This window comes from Cupressus sempervirens, chromosome 10, assembly GCF_028749045.1.
Source record: "Cupressus sempervirens isolate cs-2001-9-10 chromosome 10, ASM2874904v1, whole genome shotgun sequence".
Lineage (NCBI taxonomy): Eukaryota > Viridiplantae > Streptophyta > Pinopsida > Cupressales > Cupressaceae > Cupressus > Cupressus sempervirens.
In genome coordinates this window covers 673,998,167-674,005,953 of record NC_143127.1, presented here as the reverse complement: position 1 = coordinate 674,005,953, position 7,787 = coordinate 673,998,167, and positions in this window count along the sequence as shown.

Here is a 7,787-nt window from a genome sequence, read left to right as displayed (position 1 = left end):
CAATAAAGAAAGGACGTCAAACCTTGGTTTATAAACACACCAAGGAAAGTTTACAACTTCTAACACCCCCCTTTAATCTTTACTTGGGGAAATTACATCAAAGGGTATTAAACCCATAATTTACAAAAAACTGCAAGTTAATCTTCAATATAAAGTAATTTGATTGTTTTCAAGCCATATGGTACATATGCAGATCCAAGAGAAGTACACGAGTCCTTTGAATGTGATCAAGTGGAAACATAGACACATCTTCATATGTGAAAAATCGAGAAGGTTCCTTGATGGATCACCTGAAAAAAAAAGAGAACAACAAGACAACTATCCACAAGTAGAATATTAGTAAAAAAAAATGAAGTTATAATAATTTAATCAAGGAGGAACTAAGAGAGATGAGAATAAATGAATGTGTTCACCAACATGCAATGGAGTTAACATGATATCTAAAATAAGTCATAAGCTCAAAATGATCATAATATGGGTCAAAATGACCAATCTTTATGCAATAAATCTCTCATGAAAGAAACATACTAATGCACAAATGACCACAGACAAGGCCAACTAATGAAACCTGCATCAACATTGCATCAATCACATGGATAGAGACAGTTCATTAATGAGTCATCCCACTACAAGTGAATGGGTCACGACTCCATCACCTACATGACCCACGATCTAGGAAATAAAGTATGCAGAACATTATCACATTGTATATTTATCAAAGAAATATAAGAGAGACAATAATAAATAATTTTTTTCTCAATCCACCATGATGAATAGGTTAATGGAATATACTTAGGGTATTCTAGATGAAGACAATGAATTCCAAGAATCAAGTCATAAAGATGGAACACAATTATATTCAACATATGAACGAGGAGAGATTTCAGAAGAAGATAATAGCCTTGTTGATGAAACAACATTAATGATTAGGAAGAAAGCTTTCATGGAGATATGTCTGAAATCTCTATATTCCTAAATACTTTCTTTGAAGAGAAAGCCTGTAAAGATATGGATGACTTTTCTATGTGCTTGAACCCATTATTTGAAGGGGAATTCCAAAACAATCAAATCAACCATTATCATGATGAAGATAACATGTTGGATGATAGTTTTGAAGATGATGAAACTCAAAGTATGTGTGGAGAGATGTATTCAGAAAATGAATCATGCATTACTTCTTTTTATGGGCAAGATTTACATGAAGTTGAGAAAGAACCAGACATGTGTAACAAAGAAGAATTCTTTGGAGATGTATTCTGAAAATGAATTCGAAGAAAGTCCTTATACAATGTTTCTACAGGAAGAGAAATCAACAACAACATATTTTCTTGACAATGAAGATCATGGGGAGACATATTTGCACTATAACACACAAGATGGATTCTGGTATAATGATCAAATTGAAGGTGTTGAATACTCCGAAACCATTTTAAAGGGAGGTATGCTAGATATAGGTATGTATCTCCAAAAACAATTCCAAGTAAGTACCCCTAAACACATTTCACATAATTTTTTGATTAAGGAATCATAAAGAAAAAATTACAATTTTAATTTTCTTAATCTTCCAAAGTTAGCATATGGTGAGAAAGATAAAATTTCATATCTTAATTCTCATGAAATAGGAATTGAATACCTCCATGAAGCTTATTTTGATAAAGATATAGCTTTTGACATAGTTCAAGGGGTAATTATTTTTTCGAACAAGTTATTAAGAGACCTTAAAATTATAAGGCATTGTGACACAAAATGGATATTTGAAAAATGTTTTTTGACATTAAATGTTTTCATAATATTTTCTTTGTTATATGATGAAAACAAAGTTTTTGACAAAGGAAAGATTCAACATTTCTCTTTTGGGGGCCAGGGTGGCTCCCAATTTCAGTCTTTAGATCATATTTGAAGGACTGGTATGCTTTTAGGTATAAATAAGGAGAAATAAAGATATCTCAACCATTATGATTCTTGCGTTAAGTTGTTTCAAATAAATCAAGGCATCACACTTTTCTAAGATAAGTATAATATCCCATTACCTATTTTTAAATAAAATTATAAAATATGAGCATATTACTTTCTATAAGAGAAAGTATATGATTTATTTGAAAATGTTTTTTTCCTGATTATTTTAAAAGTTTCAAATGACATTAGGGTTGTGTTAAAAATTAAAGATGCTATTTTTCCCTAACATTTTGATTGCAATATTCTTTTGCAAAGAAGCAATAACAATTATGTTAAATTAGTATGTTTATATGCTCGATATATACAATTTTCTGGAAGGTAAAATTCCAAGCTCTCTATCCAGCCTGATTACTCTAGAAATCTTGGATCTTTCAAGTAATAGTTTGACAGGAGATATTCTATGAAATATCCCCGACAGGATTATTGACTCTTTAAGCACCAAAATACTAAAACTTCAATGATTAGGCATTTTGTCAAACAGTTAGCAAACAGGTTCTGATACCACTGTAATAACCCTGACAGTAAAGGTCACTAAAAAAACCTCTAAAACTGAAGTGTGTAATTACGTCGAACACTTGGCATACTACTGCTGGAGATCAATATGAACTTAAGATATGGTTGTGTAACAACAAGCTGATGTAAAAGATACCAAACATGTACTGAACTAAGACAATATATCAAACAATTGGCAAGCAATTAGGAACAAGCTGAACCATCCCAAACTTTGCAAAACTAAGTACTAATTTAATAGTTTATCTCCTTCCAACCACTCATTACATTAGATATTACCTTCAGCCAATACATGAAATCTGTAAGTTCGAATTGCCTCAGCAAGAAAGATACAAGCTAGATTCGACACTGTTAAAATCTTTCCTACAACATTTAATTCAAACTGAAAACTATCCTCTTTAAATCCAATTGATTAGCAATGACAAAACCTGGGAATGCTGAAGCCAAAAATGATAGTGAATGTCCATACTGAAGTTCGAACTGCTTGTGAAGAATGCTGGAGTTGATAGCCAAATGTCCCTTCCAACCGAGCGATGCAGTCCTGTAACTGGCAGTGCCAGACCTGCAAAAAAGTGCTGCCACCAAACTGGGCTGTACAGACCAGAGACCAAACCTTCCAGGACACACTTTTTCCCTGCTATAAAACTGACGAAAATGCTCAGAAATGCTGACGCCTAGCCACTGGGATCTCTGCGATTCCTTAAAGAATTTTTATAATTTTTTTGAAACTGCCGAAATGACTGGATGTACAGTCGCAGGTGTAGTAGGATAGATCTGGTACAGTATTCTTGGACAAAATCGGACCCTTTCTTGCAAAACTAATCGCAATCCGCGTTCTCGATACTCCTAGTAATTCGACAGCGATTTGATGCCAAACCCACAGATTGGTGTGAAGGACCAAATATCTCTCTGCTCAATGCGAAACTGGTCCGGTATCGGGTGGCCCAGGCGGTACTGAATCAATCTCCTTTGGGTGCCGCTGTTATGTGTTGCCTGCGTGTCACTTGCAGTAAAGATGGAAGAAGATTTTCCGCCACTTACTGATTTACAGGTAAAAAGAACGACTTCCAATCTGGCAAAAGCTGAGCAGTTCGGTTAGCATAAATACTAAGCGCATCTACAATCCGTACCGTGGATCCGCTAGTTTGAAGCCGCCGGTAAAGTTGGGACTTGCATAATTTGCAATTGATTCGATGATGTATTCAGTCATGCAAATAATTCCAAACGGCTTCTATACATATGGCTTCATTACCAATTATCTCCTATAACATGCTCTTTGCTGATCGACACAGTATGCTGGCTGGAAATAAATCGTTGCTCGTAATTTCCTTTGAAATTCGAACCCTTCTTGACCTGTTGATCTGAATCGGATCCTTGTCTCTTTTAACTCTCTTCCTGACTTCCTTCCGAATTTCCTCTGATACTGTAATTAGTTAATCCCTTTCTAACTAAACCTCCAATGATCAATGAATCGCAAGATTTGGCCTTAGGCCATAGATTTGTCCCTAATGAAATGACTGAATGTCACCTCCAATCTACAATAATTCGGATGATATTTCACACCCTCAAAATTGCGCACCAATTGAGAGTTATCGTTCTCAATGGCCAACTGTGACAATTGCCGAAACCCTAGGTTCCTACAATGCACCTGTGATTGAATCACAATCTGAAAAATCAAAAGAGATAATCAACTGCCCTCCTCAAATGGAGCCCCGAGGTGCCTATTTATTCTTTTCCCTCCATCCTCTCTAGAGACTTCTAGAACCTTTTTGATCTTATCCCTCAAGTGACTTTATTAAATACTCCAAGTCACTTTATTAAATATAAAGTTATTTATTTATTTAATTAAAATAATTAATTAGTCATCCTTGGACAACCAGTATTAATTAAATTAATTAAATAGAACTGTCACCAAAAATGGGGACATGACAGTCCGCCCTTCCTAAAATTGCTTGTCCCCAAGCAATGGCTGAACCATAAACCAATCAGTCTGCCTGGATCCCAAATGTAAATCTGTGTATCATCCCAATCCGCAACATACTCCCGTGGAGAAATCATCAATATCAACAACTGAGAAACTGTACTCAATACCAAACAACTTGACAACTCTGATGAAATCATCTGAAAACCAACTGTAGATGTCAGTCGAAGAACCCATTCTGCGAAACTCAAGCCAACTGAAACATCAACTCTATCATAACTCAAGCTCCTGTCAAAATGACACCTGCACCCAACTGCATTGTAGATATGATAACAGCCATAGGGACCTGAATCACTGCCATCAAATCCAATTTCTGAAAGACTGCTCCGAGTGTGTCGATGCTGCAGGCCGAGTAACTTGCTACTACCAGTTTTATTTTCAAAAGATGGTGCCAATCTATCCCCTAATGGATGGTAAGAAACTAGAGCCAATCTACATCTGCGTAAAAGAAAGTCTTCTATCTCTGTGTCAAAAGAAAAATGATGAGCGTACCCTACCATATAATGCCGGTAAGAACCTCCAAATTCTGCTGCTAGCTCATCATCACTGAACTGGGAATCAACAGATGGCTCCATTTTCTGACTCCAAGTGACTGTAGGCTGGATAGGATCCTGTGCATTCTGCTCAACAAACCCTTCCTCGAGATCCCTGTGAGGTAGCATAGTAGAAAGGACCCCTATAATCTTCTCAAGCAATCTGCAAATAACACTAGTATCTTGGATGAGAACACCTTCTGTCACCTTATGCGAGTCCAAATGAACACATGCACTATCCAGCAAATACTCCATGAGTGGTTCAGTGCAGTAAAAATTATATGAGGAAACATTAACATACTCCCCTTTACACCACAACTGGTCCTCCTGTAAGGGTGGCATACTCAACTGTGCCACACTATCAACTATCTGAGAAGAATCACTCTGGAAACTTGACTCTACCGGTATCCCAAACTCATTAAGACCAACTTCTTCCAAACCCTGAACATGTGTGTCAGTCTCAACAGTAAGCTCCTCAAAAGCAACTGTAGGAGTGTACTTACCGTCATCTACCTCAATAGACAAATGAACTGGGTCTGGGGCTGGTTTTGACCGCAAATGCTCCAACTCCACAGTCACCTCCTTCAACTGAAATTGCGACTTTTGTAGATCCCTCCGTGTGTCCTCTAACGCCTCAGTAGTTGCTATGAGCTCTTGGGAAAGCTCACTCACCTCCTCTTCATGATCCAAGAGTGCCTCATATGCTGTACTCCCCCACTCAACCAAGTGATCACGGTCGGCTATCAATCGTAAATAATCCTGCTTCAATATCCGAACAGCTTCACGCAAGGCATGAATCTCTGCCAAAGAAAAGTAACCACCGCTGGACTCATCTGTCAAAGAAGTACCCCAACCAGTAACAGCCAACAACTGACGAGCAGTATCAAAATGCTCACAAGCGATAGCAATGTCTCGCTCACTAATTTTCAATTGGCTAACCACATGATGGCTCTGGCTGAACTGTCTCCAACAAGCTTCTTCTGGAGCTCTTAAAGGAGTATCCTCAATATTAACATCCATATCTCGTGAATCATCTCCAAGGTCCATATCAATATCCAAATTGTCAAAAATTGTAGTATTGCTGTCAAGCTCTTCTGTACCCAAAGAAACTGTCAAAGAAGCTGTGTCTTCAAAACTATCCATTTCATCCTCCTGGATGTCATCAAGGCCAAAATGATCCTGGGACTCATCCGTACACACTGGCAAATATGAAAAATCTTCAACACCTTTCAGCAAGAAGGGTCGTCTACATATATGAACCAAACCCAACAACGGTGCATAAAAACTAATACCAACATCGGATGTTCTGCTGGCACAAGGAAAGATAACACCGTATATTCTGCTAATCAAATTCATGATAGTACTCAAACAATCATGGCTATCATAAAGTGCTAAAGATCTTCGGTTGACTGAATCCCAAATGCTGCTGAAACATTCTCGAATCCATATGCAAGAAACGACTGGTAACTCAAGCAAACTACTTACCTGAGTAATGTGACCAATACCAGCTAACTTCACATACCTGTCTGCCATTGTCCTTGTATCCTGGATGTGAATGCAAGATGAACTTGTAGCATTATCAGCTACCATATATGATCCGTCAAATGTAGAAAGCTGAGTGTTAGACGTACCAGATGAAATTAAACTTAGCTCCATGCCATGCTCATTCTCATGTCTCTCCCAGTCCTGTAATGCCAAAGTTGCTTGAGTGTCCTCAAGCTCGCAAGAAAGCTTGACAACTTCCTCCTCCTTCCTCCTCAAGGCATCTGAATAATCTTTGGTAAGGCTAAGAAGATAGTCACGGTCTGATAGAAGATGCAAATAGCTCAACTTCGTCGTTCCCATTCCTTCACCAATTGCATGTAAGTCACAACAAGAAGATTTTGCTTGAACTCCCTTATGTCTTCCTTGTAACTGAATCATCTGGATGTGCTCTTCTAACATCTCCCGCATCCTGTCATGATGAGATAAAGAAGCCACAATACTATCTTTGCTTACCTTCAGCTGGCTGGACAAATCATGTGAAGTACTGCCATTCTCATCTTCATGTGACGAAGCATCTAACTGAGCCTGGTATTCTCTGTCAGCAAAATCATAAATGCTCGATGTCTGCTCATTTCCACCAGGTATCTCATTATCACGAACAATGACATCTTCATCATCATCTGAACTCACTTCACTGTAATCATTGCTTGTCGGAACCAAACTACCTTGAGTACCTAAGACATCACCCTTGGGAAACTCGTATTCAACTGTCTCAACTTGAGTGTCAAGTTGACAGTTACTATCCATCAGCGTAATATCCTTCACCACTTCTTCCTGTGACCGAACTGAAACCTCTGACCGGTTGCACACTTGTTTCTCGAACTCCTCATTAAGGTTCCTAGTAACATCTCTCATTGTATCAGTTAACGCTTTGTGAGAAGATTTGCCAAAACGAAATCCAGTTGATTTATTCACCTTAGCTGGGATGGACAGCCTGTCAAGCATACGGTGGTGTTTAACCAACAGTTCAGACATGTTATGTTTGATTTTTCTGAGCTCGTCCTGAATGTCTGAATAGTCCTCCTTTCCACAATTCTGACTCTGAATACTGTGTCTATTACTTGTCCAAGATTGTGTCCTCGGAGACTTTGTGCTGTACCTGTCCATCTTGTTTGAAGTAAAGTGCTGATCACTCATGTAAGTCAGTTCTCACCCCACAGGATGGCAAGAAAACCGCTCTGATACCACTGAAATATCCCCGACAGGATTATTGACTCTTTAAGCACCAAAATACTAAAACTTCAATGATTAGGCATTTTGTC